Here is a 24,363-nt window from a genome sequence, read left to right as displayed (position 1 = left end):
ATCTTCTTTGAAAATATTTTAATTTTAAATTTTATTGAATATATTTGTATTGAGACCTATTTGTCTTATCAAAATAAAAAAAGGGTTTTTTGCATGGATACCCTTCTAAATATCAGATTTTGCATGAATACCTTCCAAAATTGATATTTGCATGTATACCCTCGTAAAACTCTGTTATTGTATAAATAACCCCTAAATATACGGTTGTTTTAAACGGTGTTAAAAAAAATTATATTTATATTAATTAAAATAAAATTAAAATTTGAAATGATGTTACTATCTTTTTTTTTTTTTTTTTTTTTCTCTCCACTTTTTATCTCTCGCAGAAAAAAAAAGAACTTTGTGTCGCACTTGGTTATCGATTCCGTGCGCACCTCGCAGCCCTCCCCGCTCCCTACTAAAACCCTCCCACGCCCCCCACCCTTCTCCCTCACTGCCTCTGGCCTCTCCCCACCCCCACATCAAGTCACTCTTTTCTTCTCTCTCCACACACAGCACACGACAGAAAAGATAAGAAAGCTATCTTGTTCTTCCAATCGCGTGATCCCACATAGCAGCCTATCTAAACCTTTTTAGCACCTAGAGAATCCCATCTGCTGCGTACCCTCTGCCTGCTTCTAATCCAAATGGCTGTTCCTCATTCACCCCATACGTTTCCTCGGCCGCCCTTTGAACACGAATTCCCAGGAGATAACTGTTTCAGCCGTTTCGGAATCGAACACATCGAATGGCATCCTCCGTAACCGAAACTAGCTGCATGAACTCAATGCCATGCTCATGGTCGTCCAATTACTCGCCATCACCGACTTCAAAGAAGAGAGGTTTGACGGGAGGCGGGGGGAAGCGGGTGCGGAACGGGAGCAAGCACCCGATGTACCGCGACGTGCGGAAGCGGGCATGGGGGAAGTGGGTGTCGGAGATCCGGGAGCCCTGTAAGAAGTCGCGCATTCTGGCTCGGGACCTTCCCGACGCCCGGAGATGGCTGTGCGAGCCCACGACGTGGCGACGCTTAGTGTGAAGGGCACCGCCGCCGTCCTCAACTTCTCCGACCTCACCGCCTCCCTCCCCCGCCCCGCCGCCTCTCCCCTTGCGACGTACAGGCCGCCGCCGCCGCCGGCGCTGCCGCTATGGACCCTCCCCTCTGCCGCCCACCCCACCTGTAATATCCGGGCCCAATTTGAGCCCCAATACCTTTTTGGGCCCGTACTTGAGCATTGGGCCAGGACACCTAATGGGCCCAACTGGGGCCCATTGTTAGCAGCCATTTGATGGCTGCTATCTCATACCCTGAGGATGGATGTGACTGTTAGATGTATGCCCTAGAAGCCAAATCTGGCTGACACATTATTATTCTAGGGACATAATTTCGTACTTGACTATTTATTATTGAATAAATAAAAGGTATCTTTTCATTCATATTATTTATGTGTCTATGAATCGTCCAAGAAATTAATAAGATGATGATACATATTCTCAAGGGTTGAGAATTTTGAGCCATGTATCATTGGTGATTAATTTCTAAATGCTCCTGATCAATGGATCATCATGAGGACGGTGATCGATCCGATCAGTGCATAGATCACTTTCCTTCTGGATGGACGAACTTGAAGTCCACAGTGTAGGGACACTGAAGTGATAGTGCAGATGCTTGTTTAGAGAACAAGGGTACTGAGCGTGACTAAGACAAGAAAGTCCTTGGATGTCTATCCACTCGTCAGTGACTTGCTTGATGTTGCAGCAGTGTGACTGTCCTTTGACACTACGGTGCTTCGGCTACTCCACAGTGAGGTTATTGTAGTTTGACTGCATACATACATGGTCCCTCTAGCCATATGGGTCCATGCAGTGTAGATTGGCTGCAGTAGGTTCACTGTAGGAGTAGGGTATGCACCTACAAGGAATCTATCGACCTTGATAGAAGAGGAGTGATCCTATGTGATTTGTTAGACTGAGTTCTAAGACCTTGGCCAGGGCAGTAATATAAAGTGGAGAAAGAGTTTTCCACTATCGAACTCGAGTCGAATAAATCTTGACATATGACAGACGATGGGGTTTGACGAGTTGTCCATGACTCCGTCCTGTAGGGATCCACGATAGTAGGACTGTATCACACGTTAACTGCACCTAGAGGTTCATCATTCCATTCTGCTGGGTAGCCACTACATGCTGCTAGGTGTCACTGGTGGATGGTGGGACTCACAGGGATTATCTCGATGATCGATAAATCCTAATGAGTTGAGTTGGAATCGTTCCAACCCATTGAAAGGAGTTTTCAATGATATAGTGATAGAGATCACAATATATCTCACTACCAGTCAGAATAGAACCTATGGGGTCACACACACTAGAAGTATTGACCGATCCGATGGTTGAAAAGTGATTATGAATCACGAGTAATCAATTCGATTGATAAGAAGTTGAAGAAGGAAAGGGAATTAATTAATTGGACTTGAAACAAGAGTCCTACTTCGAGTAGGATTCCTAGAGTCCTAATTAGATTAGGACTGAAAATCCTAGTTGGAGTAGGACTGGGATTCCTACTTGGAATAGGATTCCTGCAATCCTAATGAGATTAGGAGTTTTGAATCAAAATTGGATTCCTACTTGGAGTAGGATTCCTAGAGTCCTAATCGGATTAGGACTTCAGATTCAAATAGAGTCCTAATTGGATTAGGACTAAAATTAAATATGTCCTAATTTGGATTAGGATTTCTTAAGTCACAATTAATTATTAATCTAATGAATCAATAAGACTCCTAATTGGATTAGGATTGAAGAGTTCAATTGAGTCAAAATTGATTTAAGTTCTAATTGGATTAGGACTTACCTAGATTGGATCCAAATTGGTTCACCCTTGGGCTAAGCCTAGTTGGATTAGGGCTTGACCACATTAGGGCATTCCAATCCCTACCTAATATGGATTAGGGTTTACCATGAGGAGGGGGATAAGCCCCTCCCCTTTCCACGTGGAGAAGGGAGAAGAGACGGCGCCCCCTCTTAGGAAAGACATCAAGAGCTCCTAAATGTTAGGAGCTCCACATGTCTATAAAGGGATTGTGGGCGGCACCTAGGGCATAGAAGAAGTCCTCTTCCTCCTTGCGTACGCCTCCCTCTCCTCTCCTCTTGGTTCAGCCGCAGCAAGGAAGATAAAAGCCAAAGGTGTTGGCGGCATCCTCTTCCTCCCTTCTTCTTCCAACGCAGGGAAAGAAAGAAGGCTGCGTGGGGATTCTTCTTCTTCCTCTTCTTCATCCTTCTTCTTCCTCCTCTCAAGTGCATTCAAGAGTTGAAAGAAGAGAGGAGATCAGCCATCAAAAGCTATCTCTGCAAGGGAGCTAGCACCCGGTGAGATAGAGAGCTTGGATCGGATCTTGCTTCGTGTGGATACCCGTAGAGGCCGGACGTTTGAACGGCTTCAAACGAACCTTCATCCTAAAACCACGAACTTTAGTTTGCGGTGATCATCTACCCGCACAAGGTGAAGATCTGATCTTCCTAAGTATTTGAAAGTTTTAATTCTTATCTAACTGCGAACGGTTCATAAAACAACGTTCATGCGATGAACGTCGATCCCGCTTATGCCGATTCCGCTGCCATCTGATTTTTTTTGATTATCAGCAGCATGGGCGGGTTCCCAACAGTGGTATCAGAGCCTAGGCTTGTAGATTAAGGTAAGAATTAATTATCTAAAGGCATATTAGATTTGAAATTGAATGATCATGCATGCTGAAAATTTCTGCATGCAGATTTTTCAGGGGTGCTGATTTTTGCATGCTGATTTTTATGTGATAAAATGATGATTCTAATTGCGTTGTTAATGAGATTACAAAGTTTAGAATCATGATTAGCATGATCAGCACCTATGTCATGATATAATCAGTTAGTTTTCAGATCTGAAAATTTAATTGTTGCATATGGTGATGATCATAGGATTCCAAACCCTTTTGGTATCAAATGTAATGACCTGCGATGTGATCTGCGATGTCATGTAATTTTTTTCAGATGCTTGCATGCATCTTATTTGATGTTTTTGAGAGGCCCTGCGTGCCTCCTAAAAGGAGATGTATTATTTTTATTTTATTTTACATCTGGTTTGTATTTGTGTGATGTGATGTACGTCAACGATCAAGTTGAAGACAAGGCATGAGATGAACAGGTGATCTAAGCGGTTGATGGCGATTGGATCAAGAGTGATCAAGGATCGAATCAAGGAGGCTTGGAACCAATTCAAGAGTTGAAGACCAGTTGATCATTGCGTGCATTGTGCTTGTAATACGACCTAACTAGAATCCATGCATCATCACCTATTAAAGTTTAGCTTTAATTATGCTGCGATTATAACTGCCTGCAATGTGCCGTTTACATGTGATGTGAATGTGAGTCGGGTAGATAAGGTTTACAATATGATGTAGCCAAACCCAATTGAGACCTAAATCAAAACCTCCTCAATCAAGTCGAGAGTGAACCCGACATGAGCAAGTCATATTAGATTAATTGATCTAATTGGTGTCTAGGAAAGCATGAAAGGTGGTTACTATAATTAGGACCTTACTCTCTGAGTAAGGGGAGCCTCCACCTGCTTACCTGGCCAATTGTTCGATTACCTCTATGAAAGGCGTCAAGTTGCAAACACTAAGACCTGATTAACCAATTTAATCAATAGGTTTCCACTGTAGTAGAGCTGCTAAGGCCTTTCTGATGTGATTTGTCTCGGCTGGACACAGTGGTCAAGTTGCATCGGGGGGCTGGACCTCTCTATAGACATGAGATGTTGTAGGGTAAAGGTGGGGTTGGGCACTAATAACTGTTAGGTGAGGACCCAATGACGACTTTATTCCACGGTTATACGGTGGGTCTGACTTAACTAAGAAATGGGACCAATAACTGTTAGGTGAGGTTTTCATGGCTTTAGAGACCAAGTTGCACTGGCACATGCTTGAGAAGCATTGTACAAGAGTTGTACATTCATCAATCTATGTGTCAACCAATAACTATTAGGTGAGGTGGCATGTAAATTGGTGGGGAACCGCAGTACCCACTAGAAACCCTAGTCGTGTGGGATTTCCGTTTTCCCTACCAGGGGAGTGTGAGGGATTCCGGAAAATAGTGGGAGTTACATTTGTTCTAAAAGATCTTAGAATAGATTAGGACCAAGTACCAAAGTCTAACTCAGAATCTTTACTCTCTGCAGATACAATGTCAGCTTCAACCCTTTTGACCCCGTATTCTTGAGACCCAACCGACTGACCGAAACCAATTAAAAGACTGGCTTAGAATCTCAAATTATTTTGGACTGTGAGAAAATAGGCTACATACTCGATTCAGATATCCCCACACTACCAACACGTCCTACTGATGTTCAGCGTGAGATGCATAAAAAGTGGTTGGATGATGACATTAGAGTAAAATGCTATATGATGGCATCCATGTCAAATGAACTCCAATGCCAGCATGAAATATGAAGACTGCTAGGGACATACTGGCACCACCTGCGAAGAGTTTGTATGGTGAGCAGAGTCGCAGAGCTCATTTTGAAGTGTCCAAGAGGCTTTTCAAAGCGAAGATGCGCGAGGGGCAGTCTGTCCACGATCAGGTCTGACTAGATCAAGGATCTAGAGGAGCTGTGAGAGCTCAGTATGGACAGCACAAGGAATTACAAGTGGATTTGATCCTACAGTCACTTCTGATTCATTTGGTCAGTTTATAGTAAACTACCACATGAAATAAGATTGAATGCACTAAGACTGAACTGATAAACATGTTGGTAACTGCTGAGGGAGCCTTGAAGGTTCAAGGGGGCAATGTCCTTGCTGCTGAGCTGACTTCTGGTTCCCAAGAGACAGTCTACTTGGAAAGAAAAAGAAGCCTGCTAAGAAGGCAGAAGAAAGACAAGGAAAGCCAAGAAGCGAAAGTTTCACAAAGAAAAAAGGCTAACGACAAAGGAAAATGTTTCCCACTGCCAATGTCCGACGGCCACTGGAAGAGAAACTGTCCCTTCATACCTCGAGAGCCTTGTTGCCGCAGATAGACAACCCAAGAGGGGGGGGGGGTGAATTGGGGTTTTAAAAATTAATTTAGATAATTAAAAAAACGATGTGGTTGAATGTAATTAAAAACTATTGCCAGTTAATTAATTAATGCTAAGTGGCTGTGGAGTGGATGTGAGGGGAAGACGAAGAGAGATTAATCCAATGCCAGAACACAGAGTTTTATACGTGGTTCGGCCAGCTACCCCTTGCTCCTACGTCCACTCCCCAAGTTCTCTCTTGGGGAATTCAACTATAACCCCTGGAATTACAGTCGTTTTGTTTTGCAAGCCTCACAACCAAATTGTTGTTTTACGAGCTCACAACGACTCGGTCGGTTTCCAGGCTCACCGACTAGAACCAACCCCGATTGATTTTCCGGGCTCCACAATCAAAACCCTTACACGGGCGTTGGTTTTAACTTGGCTCACCAACCAACCTTAGTCCCTTGATTCATCCTCCGATTGAACCAAGTAAATACAAGTTATAGAAGGAAGGGAAATAAGCTTCTCAAAAGCAGATGTAAACAATATAATCAAAGAGGAGTTTAGAAGCCCTCAACGCTTTTAAGCTGAAGTAGAGGAATGGCTTCTTGAACTCCGGTCTCCTCTCGAATTGGTAGTCGACTTGAATGCTTGGAGGACAAGGCTTTAATTCCTGGAAAGATGTAGGTGGAGCTGTAAATGCAGATCTTCCCTTTTTCGTTGAAGAGCACGTTGCAGAGCTTGAATCCTTGATTAGTTGGAGTGGAATAACTGTTCTCCCTCTTGCTACAGTCTTCTGTGGCTATTTAGCCAACCCCCACGGAAATAGCCGTTACACTGCTTTTTCTGTCGTTCTGCACACTCTGCGCAGCCTGACAATATGACCGTTGGTGGGTTGGAGTCGACTCGCGCGATTAGGAGTCGACTCGGCTGTAGCAGGAGTCGCCTCAAGCTTTTCCGGAGTCGACTCGGCAACTGTTCCAAATTTGAATTAAAGTTGCCGTCACGACTGGGAGTCGACTCGTCTTGACCCGGAGTCGACTCGCCAACTTCTGGAGCTGACCTGGCAATTTTGGAGTCGGCTCATCCACTGAAGTCCGTGGATCCAATTTTGAATTTTGTCCACTCGAGTCGACTCGACTGTCCTTGGAGTCGACTCGAATTCAGAGCCCGAACTCCCGATTCTCTGTCTTTTGGCTCAATCCAGTCTTGGAGTCGACTCGAACTTCCTTGGAGTCGACTCGGCTCTCAGTTTCCGAAAGTTGGTCTTCTGCCTTTTGACGTGAAGCTTGTCTTGGAGTCGACTCGAGCTGTCTGGGAGTCGACTCGATCTCAGAGGCAGTAACATGGTTTTCTGTCTGTCGATGGTCGCACAGTCCGGAGTCGATCGGTATTACGGGAGTCGACTCGAATCTCAGAGTCCATAAATGCTCTCTGACCTTTTCTTTGTGTACCTCTTGGAGTCGACTCTTACTATCCTGGAGTCGACTCGTTGAACATTGGGAGTCGATCGCGCACTTCAGGAGTCGACTCGTGACAGGTTCTGAGATGAGGCTTTTCTGTTTTCTTCTTTCTGTTTTCAGTCGGAGTCGACTCGTACTCAGTCTGGAGTCGACTCGAGCTCGTGCCAGTGAACTTGATACGCTTGGAGTCGACTCGTGATACTCGGGAGTCGACTCGAGTCTCAGACTTTGGTTCCAGCCAGAACTTCTTAACTTATCCAAAATATATGAACCAAATCTAGAGACACTTGGACAGGATTTTCACTGAAACACTCAATTGATTCATTAGTAATCACAAGATATACTCAAATGCTTTGAGCTCATCAAAATCAATGGGTTTTAATCATCACTCCACAATCTCCCCCCTTTTTGATGATGACAAAACTTTGAGTATATGTAAAATGACTTGCTCAATAATAATGAAATAAAATCCATAATGAATTCAAATGTCTGATAATTTAATTTTATCCAAGTTTGAAAGGAGTGAAACAGCAAATTTCGGAGTTAAAGCTCCCCTTTCATTTGGAATTATATAAGCCTTCATATTATGCAATCAATTGTTTGGCTTATATGTCATTAATGATTTAGCTTGATTAAAATTCAGATTCTCCCCCTCACATATGCATTCAACTATGTTTTGATTCTCTGAATTTTCTTTTAATGCTTTGAAGTTTTTGAACTGAATTTTTTGTTTTAGAGGAAAAATCTGTCAATTTGTTCTTGAGTAGGATTCAACTAATCTCCGAATATCCCTTGAATAGATTCTGGAGATTACTCCATTAGGAGCCCCAAAAGAGAGATAATGAGCTCGAGGTACCGAATCCACTTAGAACAAATTTGTGTGTCTTTTTATTGATTTCCATTGATTTCTTTTACATATTTCATCCATATTTCTCCCCTTTTACATATTTTATACATATTTCTCCCCCTTTTTGTCATCATATCAAAAAGGAGGTAATCACACACAATCAATGGCACAAATGGCACAACCAATCATCAAATGGCACAGAAATGAAGATAAGATGTCTACTCATTGTATTGATATGAATGTGAATACATTTGAGCATACAATAAGTAAAGCAAAACAATACAAAACAAAACAAAAAGAACATCTATAGTCTCCTCGAGGATGAAGATCCCCCCTCGAGGATGTATCTCCCCCTCTCGATGAGGTGGCTCCTCCTCTCGAGGATGTGGCTCCTCCTCTCGAGGATGGTGCTCCTCCTCTCAATCGCTCTGCTCCATGAGGAGGGTGACTGCATCTGTAACATGTCCGAGCTGCGTGATGATAGACGTGGTGCTCTGCTATGTGTAGTGGAAAGCTCTGTCACCGACGCCTGAAGCCCAGTCACCGATGTCTGAAGTGCGTCCAGCTTGTCGATGAGTACATTCGCCAAGCGCTCGGCCCCCTCGGTGGTGGTGTGCATGTCACGACCTATCTCCTCTCGCATCTGTCGAGTGGAGCTCGTGACCTCACTCAATGCTGTGGAACTGGGCCTGGACCAAACTCCGGACATTGTAGATCTCTTCCCGTACATGAGCCGTCATGTCAGTCACGGCTGTCAAGGAAGGGACCAACTGAGAAGATACGGGTGCAGGAGTGGGAGCAGGTACCGCACCTCGGAGCTCCCGAAGCAGCTCATCCCTCACCTCTCTGACTATCTCCTGTCGCAGCTCCCGGAGCTGCTCAGGATCAATCCGGACCGCCATAGAGGGTGGTGCCGAGGAGGAAGGTCGGCGGAGGTGGTAGGAGCAGGAGGAAGTGGATGGGAGGTCTGGATGGTCTGGAAGGTCTGGGTAGTCTGAATCGAGCTTAGGACTAGGTGAAGGTCTGGTGGTCTGAGCGGTGAGGGTAGACTTCCTAACCCAGATCCCTTCTCTCTTCCGAAACCCCATCCTGTGCATGGTCCCCGTACACAAGCGATCTGTCCATCGCAATGCACGAGAGGGTTCCCTCTCAGGAATGGAAATCTCGTACTCCCTAAAGAGAAGAGTAAAAATCATGCCGTATAGGAGGGTGAGCCTAGGTCTATCTAGGGGCTCACACATATACCTATATATGAGTTTGGGGAAGTTGACCGGGGTGTCCTGAAGAATGTAAGACATAATAGCTAGGTCCCTCTCATTTACAAAATCAAATCTTCCTGTCTTAGGGAAGACAGACCTGGACAGAATACTCAAAAGGATTCTCACTTCAACAGGAAGTGAGCTAGCAGATACCTCGTCTAGGGGGACTGAGGTGGATGCCCTAAGACGACCGTAAGGGCCTCAACTCTATCCTCAGGGTGTGCGGGAGCCACCCCTACTAGTGGAAGGTGGAGGATGTGGCCAATAAGATCCTCCATGACAAACACAGGGACACCGGCTACTGTGCCCTCAATACCCCCATCTCCCCGATGGACGGTACCGTAAAACTCTCTAACGAGCCCTGGATATGTGGGGAGGTCCAATGTAAGGAAGAACTCTAAGCCCTGGACCCTAAGTCTTTCACCTATGGTGAACCCTTCCCGGGAGAGGAAGTCGAAATCGACATACCTCCCGGTGGAGACGACCTTCCCGGCCAATGGCCTCGCGGGAACCGCCCTAGGCGGGGAACGAGCCGGAGGTGGTTGCCTCGCGGGATCGTGCCGCGCCTTGGAGCGCCGCTCGGGACCGGCCTCGGGACGGGACCTCTTCCTAACCACGGTCTTACGTGGCATTCTGACCTAAAATGGAATGAAGAACCTAAAGGACGGAGAAGGGTCGACGGAGGAAGCTTGGGACGGACCGGAGACGACCTAGTAACGGACGAAAACCCTAAAAACCGGTGAAAAATCGACGGAAAAAGGGTTGGAGACGATCGGGGACGACCTAGGAGTCGGCTCTAGGGCTTTTTGAACAGTGGCGGCTTGAGAGAAAAGTGTTTGCGAAACAACAAACCTAGGGTTAAAAAGTCGGATCCCGACTGCGAGTCGACTCCCCTGAGTCGCGAGTCGACTCGACCTCGAGTCGACTCCAGAATATGCGCGAGTCGACTCTCCTTATGCGCCTGTAGACTTCGAGTCGACTTCCGACAATGTGCGAGTCGACTCCCCCTCAGCTGCCATCTTTGCGAGTCGACTCCCGCAAATGCGCGAGTCGACTCCCCCTTAGGAGCCGGCTCTGAAACTTACTCGAGTCGTCTCTAACCTTGGCACGCACCTAAAAGTCATGCTATAACCGTGCCAAATGAGGGAAAATCACCTAATTATGATCTGATTTGATGATCATTGAAAAGAAACTCTATTTTAACCGCATTCTAATCATCAAAATCAATTAATCTAGTGAAAACTCCCACTAGGATGGATCAATCACTCCTAATCCCCTCCTAAGCACGCTAAACCTCTCTTCACTTAGGGGTTTTGTAAAAATATCTGCTAATTGATTATCAGTACAAACAAATTGGAGTGACACATCACCATTCAATACATGATCTCTTATGAAGTGATGTCTTATCTCAATGTGTTTAGTTCTTGAATGTTGAATTGGATTTTTAGTTAGATTTATGGCACTTGTATTATCACAATTAATGGGGATTTTATCTTGTTTAATGCCATAATCTTCTAATTGTTGTTTAATCCACAAGATTTGAGCACAACAACTCCCGGCTGCCACATATTCAGCTTCTGCAGTGGATAATGCAACCGAGTTTTGTTTCTTGCTAAACCATGAGATTAGGTTTTCTCCTAGAAACTGACACGACCCGCTGGTACTTTTTCTATCAAGCTTACATCCAGCGAAGTCTGAATCTGTGTACCCTATTAAGTTTAGGCTAGATTCTTTAGAGTACCATAGCCCTATGTTCTTAGTTCCTATTAAGTATTTAAAAAATTCTCTTAACTGCAGCTAGGTGTGATTCTTTAGGATTAGCCTGATATCTAGCACACATGCAAAACACTAAACATAATATCAGGTCTACTTGCAGTAAGATATAGTAAAGATCCTATCATACCTCTATAAAGTTTTTGATCTACAGATTTACCTGATTCATCTTGATCTAATTTGCATGATGAGCTCATGGGGGTGCTGATTGATTTGTTTCCTTCCATATCAAACTTCTTGAGCATCTCCTTGACATATTTTGCTTGATTGATGAAGATGCCTCCTTCAGATTGTTTGATTTGAAGCCCGAGGAAGTAGTTCAGCTCTCCCATCATGCTCATCTCAAACTCACTCTGCATCAAATCAGCAAACTCTTCGCAGAGACGATTGTTAGTAGCACCGAAAATGATATCATCAACATAAATCTGTACTAATAGCATCTCCTTATTTTCCTTTTTCAGAAATAATGTTGTGTCTACATTTCCCCTAGAGAATTCATGTTCTAATAGGAATTTACTAAGTCTCTCATACCATGCTCTAGGTGCTTGTTTTAATCCATAAAGTGCTTTGTTCAGTTTATACACATGATTAGGGTATTGATGATTTTCAAAACCAGGAGGTTGTTCTACATACACTTTCCTCATTAATATACCCATTTAAAAATGCACTTTTTACATCCATTTGAAATAGTTTGAAATCCTTAGAGCATGCATATGCTAATAATAGTCTAATAGCCTCAAGTCTAGCTACGGGAGCAAAGGTTTCATCAAAATCTATGCCTTCTTCTTGATTATAACCCTTTGCCACTAGTCTAGCCTTATTCCTTATAACAATTCCATTTTCATCTAGCTTATTTTTATATATCCATTTTGTACCTATAATTGGATATTTAGAAGGTCTCTCTACTAGATCCCACACTTTGTTTCTAGTAAATTGGTTTAGTTCTTCTTGCATTGCATTTATCCAATTTACATCATTTTCGGCTTCTTCTATATGTTTGGGCTCAAAGTGTGAAACAAAAGCTAGATGGTTATTTAGATTTCTAAGTGAAGCTCTAGTCCTAACCGGTTGAGATGGATCATCTAGAATGAGTTCCTTAGGATGCCCGTGAGCATACCTCCAAGCTTTTGTTAGCCCATGATCCACAATAGCCTCTTGGCTTGATGATTCTCCTTCAATCAACTTTTGATTATCATCTTGTAATCCCATCTCATCTATCTTTTCCTCAAGTATTTCAACATCATCATCAAAATTAACTTTCTTACTAGAGGAGATGTCACTAGAGTCATCAAATACTACATGTATAGATTCTTCTATGACTAAGGTTCTTTTATTAAATACTCTATAGGCTTTACTAGTTGTAGAATAACCTAAGAATATTCCTTCATCAGATTTAGGGTCAAATTTCCCTAGATTATCTTTCCCATTATTATGCACAAAACACCTACATCCAAAAATATGAAAATAATTAACCTTTGGTTTTCTGTTTTTCCACAGTTCATAAGATGTTATCTTTATAATGGGTCTCAATAGAACTCTATTTAATATGTGACAAGAGGTATTAATGGCTTCTCCCCAAAAGTACTTAGGGAGGTTACTTTCACATAACATAGTTCTAGCCATTTCCTCTAGTGTTCTATTCTTCCTTTCCACAACTCCATTTTGTTGTGGTGTCCTAGGTGCTGAGAAATTATGGGTTATCCCCTTTTTACTACAAAATTCATCAAATGATTGATTTTCGAATTCGGTACCCATGGTCACTTTTAATGGCTATGACTGAAGACTCTCTAGCATTTGTTACTTCCTTATGGAACTTCTTAAAAACAGAAAATGCTTGATCCTTATGTGCTAGAAACATGACCCATGTGTACCTAGAGTAATCATCTACTATAACTAGACCATATTTATTTCCACCTAGGCTTGTTTGTTCTAGTTGGACCAAATAGGTCCATGTGTAGTAATTCTAGAGGCCTAGAAGTAGAGACACATTTTGTGGATTTAAAAGAGTTCCTAAATTGTTTGCCAAATTGACATGCTTCACATATTTTGTTCTTTTCAAATTTTAATTTTGGCAAACCTATCACGGAGTCTCTTTTAACTAGTTTAGTTATTGTGTCCATGCTTGCATGACCTAACTTACGGTGCCATAACCAACTAGCATCATTATCTTTAGTTTCATTTACAACTAGACATTGGTTATGTTTTGCAAGATCTTCTAGGTCTACAACATATACATTTCCACGTCTAATTCCTTTAAAAACTAAACTATTATCATTAGGATTTGTTATAATGCATAGTGATGGTTTAAACATAACATCATATCCTATATCACATAATTGACTAATGCTTAACAAGTTATGCTTAAGACCATCAACATATCTAACATTATCTATAAAAGTAGAAGGGGTGATTTGAACTTTACCAATACCAATGATATGACCTTGGTTGTTGTCTCCAAAAGTCACAGCACCTCCCTTCTTAGCTTCAAGGGTGAAAAATTGATCTTTATCACTCGTCATGTGCCTTGAGCAGCCACTATCCAAATACCAGCGGTTTTTGTTGACCTCGGCTGCAAGACACTCCTACACAAGCAAATCATGTCATCTTAGGTACCCAAGTTTTCTTGGGTCCTTCATGGTTAGTCAAGTTGGTTCCTTTTGGAACCCATACCCTTTTAATTTTTCTTTTTGTTTTACTTTTCCTATAGTCACATGCATTTGCCTTATGTCCTATAGTTCCACAACAAAAGCAGGTTATTTTCTTAGTTTTAGTTTCTCCAGCTTTAACAAAGAAGTTACTAAGAAGTTTTTGTTTATTTCTTGGTTTATACCCTAAACCCGCTTTATTAAATACTGCTCGTTGACTATTTAGTATCATGTTTAATTTTTCAGAACTATATGTAAATTTTTCAACTAAGGGTTTGTATTTGTTAAGTTCTTTAGTTAGTGTTTGATTTTCTGCTTTTAGATCATAAAGTTCTTTTGTAAGATCCTTATCTAAGGTTTGTTTATATTTTTTAAGTTCTAAAAATTCCTTAGTTAGTTTTTCATTATCTTTAGTTAAGGTGTTAGTCTTTTGAGTTAAAAGTTGGTTGTTTGTTTTAAGTTCAATATTTTCTTTGGTGATTAAGTCCTTATCCTTAACTAATTTATCGTATTTATGTAGGTATGATTGATTAGCTATTTTCAGTTCTTTATTCTTAAGATTTATAGCCTTATATTCTACCATTAACTCATTAAATGCATCATAAAGTTCATCAAAAGAAAAATCAAGATGCGTATCGGAAGTTACCCTCGTTTTCGTTGGCCATGAAGCAGAAATTGGCCTTCTCTTCTTGTTCATCATCTGATGAGGAGGATGATGAGTCGGAGTCGGATAGTGTAGTGACAAGAGCCTTCTTCTTCTTGTACTTACTCCCCTTCTTCAGTAAGGGGCACTCTGCTCTTATGTGACCCGGCTTCTTGCACTCGTAACACCCAATCCCCTCGTTTTTCCTTTTCTTACCTTTGTCCTTGCGGTAGAAATTTGAGGGGCCTCTCCTTTGATGATAGGACTTCTTGTGGTTGATGAATCTCTTGAACTTGCGCACAAGAAGAGCCTCACCATCATCTTCCTCATGTTCTTCTTCTTCACTGCTGCTACTGCAGAACAAGTCCTTGTTAGATGAAGTAGATTTAAGTGCTATTATCTTTTTCTTATGGGAGGACTCTTCTTCGCTGTGTTGCTTCATGGTTAGCTCGTGAGTCATTAGGGATCCAAGGAGCTCTTCGAGTGGAAGCTTGTTCAAGTCTTTAGCTTCTTGGATTGCCGTCACCTTGGCTTCCCATGACCTTGGTAGACAGCGAAGTATTTTCCTGACAAGATCACTGTTAGTATAGCTCTTGCCAAGGCTTTTTAGGCCATTGACAATGTCAGTAAACCTAGTGAACATGCTAGTGATTGTCTCATTAGAATCCATTTTAAATAGTTCATACTTATGAACCAATATATTAATTTTGGATTCTTTAACTTGATTCTTGCCCTCATGGGTCACTTCAAGTCTATCCCAGATCTCTTTTGCAGAGTTGCAAGTAGAGACCCTATTGAATTCATTTCTATCTAAGGCACAATAAAACACATTCATAGCTTTAGAGTTTAATTGTGCCTTCCTCATGTCATGTTCATCCCAATCCTTTTCTAATTTGGGTACCTTAACACCCTCTACATATGTGGATGGGATGTATGGGCCATTTACTACAATGGTCCACATCTCATAGTCTTGGGCTTGGACGAATATTCTCATCCTAGCCTTCCAGTATGAGTAGTCGGATCCATTGAAGAAAGGGGGTCTTTGGGTGGACTGACCCTCAATGTGAGAAGATCCAAATGGGGTTGTCATTTTGATCTTTTAACTCTTGAGTGGAAGAGTTTTTGGCTCTGATACCACTTGTTGCCCAGATAGACAACCCAAGAGGGGGGGGTGAATTGGGTTTTAAAATAATTTAGATAATTAAAACGATGTGGTTGATTAATTAAAAACTATTGCAAGTTATTTAATTAATGCTAAGTGCTGTGAGTGATGTGAGGGAAAGACGAAGAGAGACAATCCAATGCAAACACAGAGTTTTATAGTGGTTCGGAGCTACCCCTTGCTCCTACGTCCACTCCCCAAGTCTCTCTTGGGAATTCACTATAACCTCCTTGGATTACAGTCGGTTGTTTTGCAAGCTCACAACCAAACTTGTTGTTTTACGAGCTCACAACGAACTCGGTCGGTTTTCCCAGGCTCACCGACTAGAACCAACCCCGATTGTTTTCCCGGGCTCACAATCAAACCCTTACACGCGTTGGTTTTTAACTTGGCTCACCAACCAACCTTAGTCCCCTTGATTCAATCCCCCGATTGAACCAAGTAAATACAAGTTATAGAAGGAAGGGAAAATAAGCTTCTCAAAAGCAGATGTAAAACAATATAATCAAAAGAGGAGTTTAGAAGCCCTCAAACGCTTTTAAGCTGAAGTAGAGGAATGGCTTCTTGAACTCTGGTCTCCTCTCGAATGTGTAGTCGACTTGAATGCTGGAGGAGAAGGCTTTAATTCCTGGGAAGATGTAGGTGGAGCTGTAAATGCAGATCTTCCCTTTTTCGTTGAAGAGCACGTTGCAGAGCTTGAATCCTTGATTAGTTGGAGTGGAATAACTGTTCTCCCTCTTGCTACAGTCTTCTGTGGCTATTTAAGCCAACCCCCACGGAAACTAGCCGTTACACTGCTTTTTCTGCCCGTTCTGCACACTCTGCGCAGCCTGACAATATGACCGTTGGTGGGTTGGAGTCGACTCGCGCGATCAGAAGTCGACTCGGCTGTAGCGGGAGTCGATTCAAGCTTTTCCGGAGTCGACTCGGCAACTGTTCCAAATTTGAATTAAAGTTGCCGTCACGACTGGGAGTCGACTCGTCTTGACCCGGAGTCGACTCGCCAACTTCTGGAGCTGACCTGGCAATTTTAGAGTCGGCTCATCCACTGAAGTCCGTGGATCCAATTTTGAATTTTGTCCACTCGAGTCGACTCGACTGTCCTTGGAGTCGACTCGAATCTCAGAGCCCGAACTCCCGATTCTCTGTCTTTTGGCTCATCCAGTCTTGGAGTCGACTCGAACTTCCTTGGAGTCGACTCGGCTCTCAGTTTCTGAAAGTTGGTCTTCTGCCTTTTGACGTGAAGCTTGTCTTGGAGTCGACTCGAGCTGTCTGGGAGTCGACTCGAATCTCAGAGGCAGTAACATGGTTTTCTGTCTGTCGATGGTCGCACAGTCTCGGAGTCGACTCGCGTATTGCGGGAGTCGACTCGAATATCAGAGTCCATAAAATGCTCTCTGACCTTTTCTTTGTGTACCTCTTGGAGTCGACTCTTACTATCCTGGAGTCGACTCGTTGAACATTGGAGTCGACTCGCGCACTTCAGGAGTCGACTCGTTGACAGGTTCTGAGATGAGGCTTTCTGTTCTTCTTTCTGTTTTCAGTCGGAGTCGACTCGTACTAGTCTGGAGTCGACTCGAGCTCGTGCCAGTGAACTTGATACGCTTGGAGTCGACTCGTGATACTCGGGAGTCGACTCGAGTCTCAGACTTTGGTTCAGCAGACTTCTTAACTTATCCAAAATACTATGAACCAAATCTAGAGACACTTGGACAGGATTTTCACTGAAACACTCAATTGAATTCATTAGTAATCACAAGATATACTCAAATGCTTTGAGCTCATCAAAATCAAATGGGGTTTTAATCAATCACTCCACAAGCCTGAAGAACAAGAAAGATGACATACCTTCAGAAGGTATAGACTTGCTCATTATTGAAACTAATCTAACGGTTTCTTCTACTTCTAGTTGGGTTATAGATTCTGGTTCTAGTGCTCATTTGTGCACTACCATGCAGGGTCTAAAGGAAAGTAGAAGGTTGGCGGAAGGTGCGGTAACCCTTCGGGTTGGCAACGGGGCAAAAGTTGCTGCTGTGGCTGTGGGCACCTACCATCTGCGACTACCGTCTAGATTTAGTTTATTACTTAGAGACTGCTATTATGTACCTGCTGCTAGCAGAAATTTGATTTCTATTTCATGTCTAGCACAGGAAGGTCATGTTTTTTCTTTTGACAAAGACTGCTGTTCTATTTATTTCAGAAATAAAATAGTTACACGTGGTTTTATGATTGACAGTCTCTATCATTTACATATGGATGTATCTGTGAATGTTACCGAGCAAGAAGTGAGTGCCAAAGGATCCAAAAGATCCAGAGATGAGATAAACCAAAAATATTTGTGGCACCTCAGACTTGGCCATATTGGAGAAGATAGGATGAACAAAATGGATAAAGATGGGCTTCTCGGCTCATTGACTTCCGAGTCATATCCAGTTTGCGAGTCCTGTCTTCAAGAAAAAATGGCTAGATTGCCCTTTGTAGGACAAGGGGAGAGGACCACTGAAATACTTACCCTAGTACATACAGATGTATGTGGCCCATTCGATGTGCTATCCAGGGGACGTTATTCATACTTCATCACCTTTACCGATGATTATTCACGGTATGGGTATGTGTATCTTATGAGACACAAGTCTGAATCTTTTGAAAAGTTCAAAGAGTTCAAGAATGAAGTAGAAAAACAAACTGGAAAACCTCTTAAGGCTCTTCGATCAGATCGAGGAGGAGAATACCTTAGTGGGGAATTCCGGGACTATCTCAAAGAAAATGGCATAGTCTCACAGTGGACACCTCCGGGTACACCTCAACTCAACGGGGTGTCAGAGAGGAGGAATCGGACCCTATTGGATATGGTCAGGTCCATGATGAGCTTCACTGATTTACCTATGTTCCTTTGGGGAGATGCCTTACTCACAGCGATTTATTTATTAAATAGAGTTCCCTCTAAATCCGTTCCTACCACACCGTATGAGATATGGCATGGTAAGAAACCAAGTCTGGGTCATCTCAAGATTTGGGGATGTCCGGCCCACGTCAAGAGACTACAAGCGGACAAACTAGAGGCTAGGACCATAAGTGCTCGTTTTATAGGATATCCTAAAGAGTCATTAGGATACAATTTTTACGTCTCAGAGGATCACAATGTGTTTGTGAGCCGTCACGCCATCTTCTTGGAAAACCAGTTTATCCTTGATAGAGGCAGTGGGAGGAAAATTGAGCTTGAAGAGAAAGTCTCTGAAAAACAACGAGTCATGGATCCTATAGAACCCATTCATAAAGAGCCAGTACACGATGTCCCTCGACCACCTCGTAGATCTAGTAGGGTCTCCCATCCTCCCGATAGATACTTAGATATACTAGAAGAGGATACCGAGGAAATGTTCCTAGTGGGAGATAGGGATCATACACAAGATCCCAAAACCTACAACGAGGCGATATCTGATATCGATTCTGAGAAATGGTTGGAAGCTATGAAGTCAGAGATAGACTCCATGCATTCCAACCAAGTCTGGACCTTAGTAGACCCACCAGAAGGTATTGTACCTAATGGATGCAAATGGATCTACAAAAGGAAGATAGGTTCGGATGGAGAGGTAGAGACCTATAAGGCAAGGCTTGTGGCGAAAGGGTATAGTCAGCGCGAAGGTATTGACTATCAGGAGACCTTTTCACCTGTAGCCATGCTAAAATCCATCCGAACATTGCTTGCCATTGCAGCATTTCATGATTATGAAATCTGGCAGATGGATGTAAAAACTGCTTTCCTGAATGGATATCTTGATGAAGATATCTATATGGAACAGCCTTTGGGTTTCACTTCCAGTGATGGAGATCACAAGGTCTGCAAGCTGCAAAGGTCCATCTATGGACTAAAGCAAGCATCTCGAAGTTGGAACATTCGTTTCGATGACGCAATCAAAACGTTTGATTTCATCAAAAACGAAGAGGAACCGTGTGTTTACAAAAAGATTAGTGGGAGCGCTGTCGTATTTCTCGTACTGTACGTGGACGACATCCTACTGATAGGGAATGATTTTCCCATGCTAACCTCGGTCAAGGTCTGGTTGTCAAAAGAATTCTCCATGAAAGACCTTGGGGAAGCATCCTATATTTTGAGAATAAAGGTCTATAGAGATAGATCTAAAAGGATGCTTGGCCTTTCACAGAAGATGTACATAGAGGAGGTGCTCAAGAGGTTCAGCATGGAAAACTCCAAGAGGGGTCTCTTACCCCTTAGGCATGGAATTCATCTCTCCAAGAAGATGTGCCCCAATACATCTGAAGAGATTCAACGCATGAGCAAGATTCCCTATGCATCGGCAATAGGAAGCCTCATGTATGCCATGCTATGTACACGACCTGATATAGCTCTTGCTGTGAGTGTCACAAGCAGATATCAGTCGAATCCAGATGAAGAACACTGGACAGCTGTGAAGAATATTCTTAAGTACTTGAGAAGAACTAAAGATTTATTCTTGGTTTTTGGAGGATCATCAGAATTAAAGGTAGAAGGGTACACAGATTCAGATTTCATGACTGATGTCGACGACAGGAAGTCAACATCTGGATATGTGTTCTTGTGCAATGGTGGTACGGTGAATTGGAAGAGTTCTAAACAACCGATCATTGCTGATTCTACTATGGAAGCTGAATACATCGCCGCCTCTGAAGCTGCTAAGGAAGGCTTCTCGTTCAAGAAATTCATTGCAGAGTTGGACGTGATGACATCAGATGCCATAACACTCTACTGCGATAATAATGACGCCATAGCCCTTGCTAAGGAGCCAACGTCTCATCAGAAGTCTAAGCATATAGAGCGGCGCTTCCATCTCATACGCGACTATGTTGAGAAGAAATATGTAGAGGTGCAGAGAGTAGACTCCGCGGATAACGTGGCAGACCCGTTCACTAAGCAGCTAAGTCAGCAAAAGACTAAAGCCCACCTTGAGAAGATGGGGCTTAGATATATGACTGATTAGCTTTAGTGCAAGTGGGAGATTGTTAGATGTATGCCCTAGAAGTCAATCTGGCTGACACATTATTAATTCTAGAGACATAATTTTGTACTTGACTATTTATTATTGAATACATAAAAGGCATCTTTTCATTCATATTATTTATGTGTCTATGAATCGTCCAAGAAATTAATAAGATGATGATACATATTCTCAAGAGTTGAGAATTTGAGCCATGTATCATTGGTGATTAATTTCTAAATGCTCCTGATCAATGGATCATCACGAGGACGGTGATCGATCCGATCAGTGCATAGATCACTTTCCTTCTGGATGGACGAGACTTGAGTCCACAGTATAGGGACACTGAAGTGATAGTGCAGGTGCTTGTTAGAGAACAAGGGTACTGAGCGTGACCAAGACAAGAAGTCACTTGGATGTCTATCCACTCGTCAGTGACTTGCTTGATGTTGCAGTAGTGTGACTGGTCCTTTGACCTGCGGTGCTTCGGCTACTCACAGTGAGGTTATTGTAGTTTGACTGCACACATACATGGTCTCTAGCCATATGGGTCCATGCAGTGTAGATTGGCTGCAGTAGGTTCACTGTAGGAGTAGGGTATGCACCTACAAGGAATCTATCGACCTTGATAGAAGAGGAGTGATCCTATGTGATTTGTTAGACTGAGTTCTAAGACCTTGGCCAGGGCAGTAATATAAAGTGGAGAAAGAGTTTTCCACTATCGAACTCGAGTCGAATAAATCTTGACATATGACAGACGATGGGGTTTGACGAGTTGTCCATGACCTCCGTCCTGTAGGGATCCACGATAGTAGGACTGTATCACACGTTAACTGCACCTAGAGGTTCATCATTCCATTCTGCTGGGTAGCCACTACATGCTGCTAGGTGTCACTGGTGGATGGTGGGACTCACAGGGATTATCTCGATGATCGATAAACCCTAATGAGTTGAGTTGGAATCGTTCCAACCCATTGAAAGGAGTTTTCAATGATATAGTGATAGAGATCACAATATATCTCACTACCAGTCAGAATAGAACCTATGGGGTTACACACACTAGAAGTATTGACCGATCCGATGGTTGAAAAGTGATTATGAATCACGAGTAATCAATTCGATTGATAAGAAGTTGAAGAAGGAAAGGGAATTAATTAATTGGACTTGAAACAAGAGTCCTACTTCGAGTAGGATTCCTAGAGTCCTAATTAGATTAGGACTAAGAATCCTAGTTGGAGTAGGACTGGGATTCCTACTTGGAATAGGATTCCTGCAATCCTAATGAGATTAGGAGTTTTGAATCAAAATTGGATTCCTACTTGGAGTAGGATTCCTAGAGTCCTAATCGGATTAGGACTTCGGATTCAAATAGAGTCCTAATTGGATTAGGACTAAAATTAAATATGTCCTATGGATTAGGGTTTCTTAAGTCACAATTAATTATTAATCTAATGAATCAATAAGACTCCTAATTGGATTAGGATTGAAGAGTTCAATTGAGTCAAAATTGATTTAAGTTCTAATTGGATTAGGACTTACCTAGATTGGATCCAAATTGGTTCACCCTTGGGCTAAGCCTAATTGGATTAGGGCTTGACCACATTAGGGCATTCCAATCCCTACCTAATATGGATTAGGGTTTACCATGAGGAGGGGGATAAGCCCCTCCCCTTTCCACGTGGAGAAGGGAGAAGAGACGGCGCCCCCTCTTAGGAAAGACATCAAGAGCTCCTAAATGTTAGGAGCTCCACATGTCTATAAAAAGGGACTTGTGGGCGGCACCTAGGGCATAGAAGAAGTCCTCTTCCTCCTTGCCGTACGCCTCCCTCTCCTCTCCTCTTGGTTGAGCCGCAAGCAAGGAAGATAAAAGCCAAAGGTGTTGGCGGCATCCTCTTCCTCCCTTCTTCCTTCCAACGCAGGGAAAAGAAAGAAGGCTGCGTGGGGATTCTTCTTCTTCCTCTTCTTCATCCTTCTTCTTCCTCCTCTCAAGTGCATTCAAGAGTTGAAAGAAAGAGAGGAGATCAGCCATCAAAAGCTTCTCTGCAAGGGAGCTAGCACCCCGGTGAGATAGAGAGCTTGGATCGGATCCTGCTTCGTGTGGATACCCGTAGAGGCTGGACGTTTGAACGGCTTCAAACGAACCTTCATCCTAAAACCACGAACTTCAGTTTGCGGTGATCATCTACCCGCACAAGGTGAAGATCTGATCTTCCTAAAGTATTTGAAAGTTTTAATTCTTATCTAACTGCGAACGGTTCATGAAACAACGTTCATGCGATGAACGTCGATCCCGCTTATGCCGATTCCGCTGCCATCTGATTTTTTTTGAATTATCAGCGGCATGGGCGGGTTCCCAACAGTGACTAGGGTAGGGCCAGCTGGGAAGCTGTGGAAGACCCAGCTGTTAAGCCCTTCATGAAGAGGAAGCTGGGCGTGACACCTCGCCCCCCCCCCCCCCCCTTAACCACTTAAGAACCTACTGGTTCTTCCTTCAAAAATCTCAAGAACCTATGAACCGGCAGAAGAGGTGAGGATGATAGTGTTATTTTGATGATTAACAAGCAATTATCTAGAGTATGTTATAAGTTAAATCGATACTTCATTCATAAGTCCATTACTCTCAGTATATTTGTATGAATTGATATAGATACATTTCATTGTTCATTTGAATGAATCTAACCTTGAGTTGCAGCAAAGTGTGGATTGAGTCGACCCAAAGAATGATTGGGTCGACCCCGGCACATCAAGAAAACATTTGGCACACTTTTGCAAAAATGGCCAAGATGAACAGTGAGTTGGGTCGACCCAAGAAAAGCATGAGTCGACCCAAACATCAAGATCCTCAAAACAAGACAGAACAATGGTTCTCTGAATTTACTGAGAGGGTCGACCCAAGAAGTAGTTGAGTCGACCCAAGCTTGAGTCGACCCAAACCCTGAGAGGGTCGACCCAAAGGCAAGACAGAAAAGAAGACAGAAAATGGTTCTCTGGAATTACTGAGAGGGTCGACCCAAGAAGAAGTTGAGTCGACCCAAGTGAACTTTGAGTCGACCCAAAGAAAGGTTGGGTCGACCCAAGTGAAGGAAGGCTGAATTACAAGTTTCTGTGGATTCTGAGAGGGTCGACCCAAGGAATGTTTGAGTCGACCCAAGTGAAAGTTGGGTCGACCCAAGGACAGGTTGAGCCGACCCAAACACGGGCTGAAGCATAACGGCTAGTTCTGCAGATGTACTTTTTGTCCTTCCAAAAGGGAGTAACGGCTAGTTTTTGAATTCTAACCATTGGGGCTTGTCCAAAGGATGTAGGAAGCTATTTAAAGTGGCACTATTCATCAGATAGAACAACTTTTGCAAAGAATATCAAAGAGTACACAAGAAAATAAAAGTGCCCTAATCTTCTTCATCCAAGTGCTTCATTCAAGAATCAAAGAAAGGGGTTAAGCAGATTAAAAGAGTCATCAAGAGCTCCATCCTCCCTTGAAGAGTGAAGCATCCTTGACAAAGAAGAGAGAAGCCACTTCAAAGCGATAAATATTTTCTAACTCTTCTTTGTAGTTTATATTGTTTCATTTGCTCATTTAGGAGTTTA

General features: G+C 42.9%; 1 pseudogene; it reads left to right on the top strand.

Annotated features, from left to right (window-relative positions):
* The first annotated feature begins 653 nt into the window (after positions 1 to 653).
* Positions 654 to 1,163, top strand: LOC120104327 (annotated as a pseudogene).
* The last annotated feature ends 23,200 nt before the right edge of the window (positions 1,164 to 24,363 follow it).

The sequence above is a fragment of the Phoenix dactylifera genome, chromosome 17 (genome assembly GCF_009389715.1).
Source record: "Phoenix dactylifera cultivar Barhee BC4 chromosome 17, palm_55x_up_171113_PBpolish2nd_filt_p, whole genome shotgun sequence".
Classification (NCBI taxonomy): Eukaryota; Viridiplantae; Streptophyta; class Magnoliopsida; order Arecales; family Arecaceae; genus Phoenix; species Phoenix dactylifera.
The sequence above is the reverse complement of the archived record's forward strand: the minus strand, read 5'-3'. Positions and strand labels throughout refer to the sequence as shown.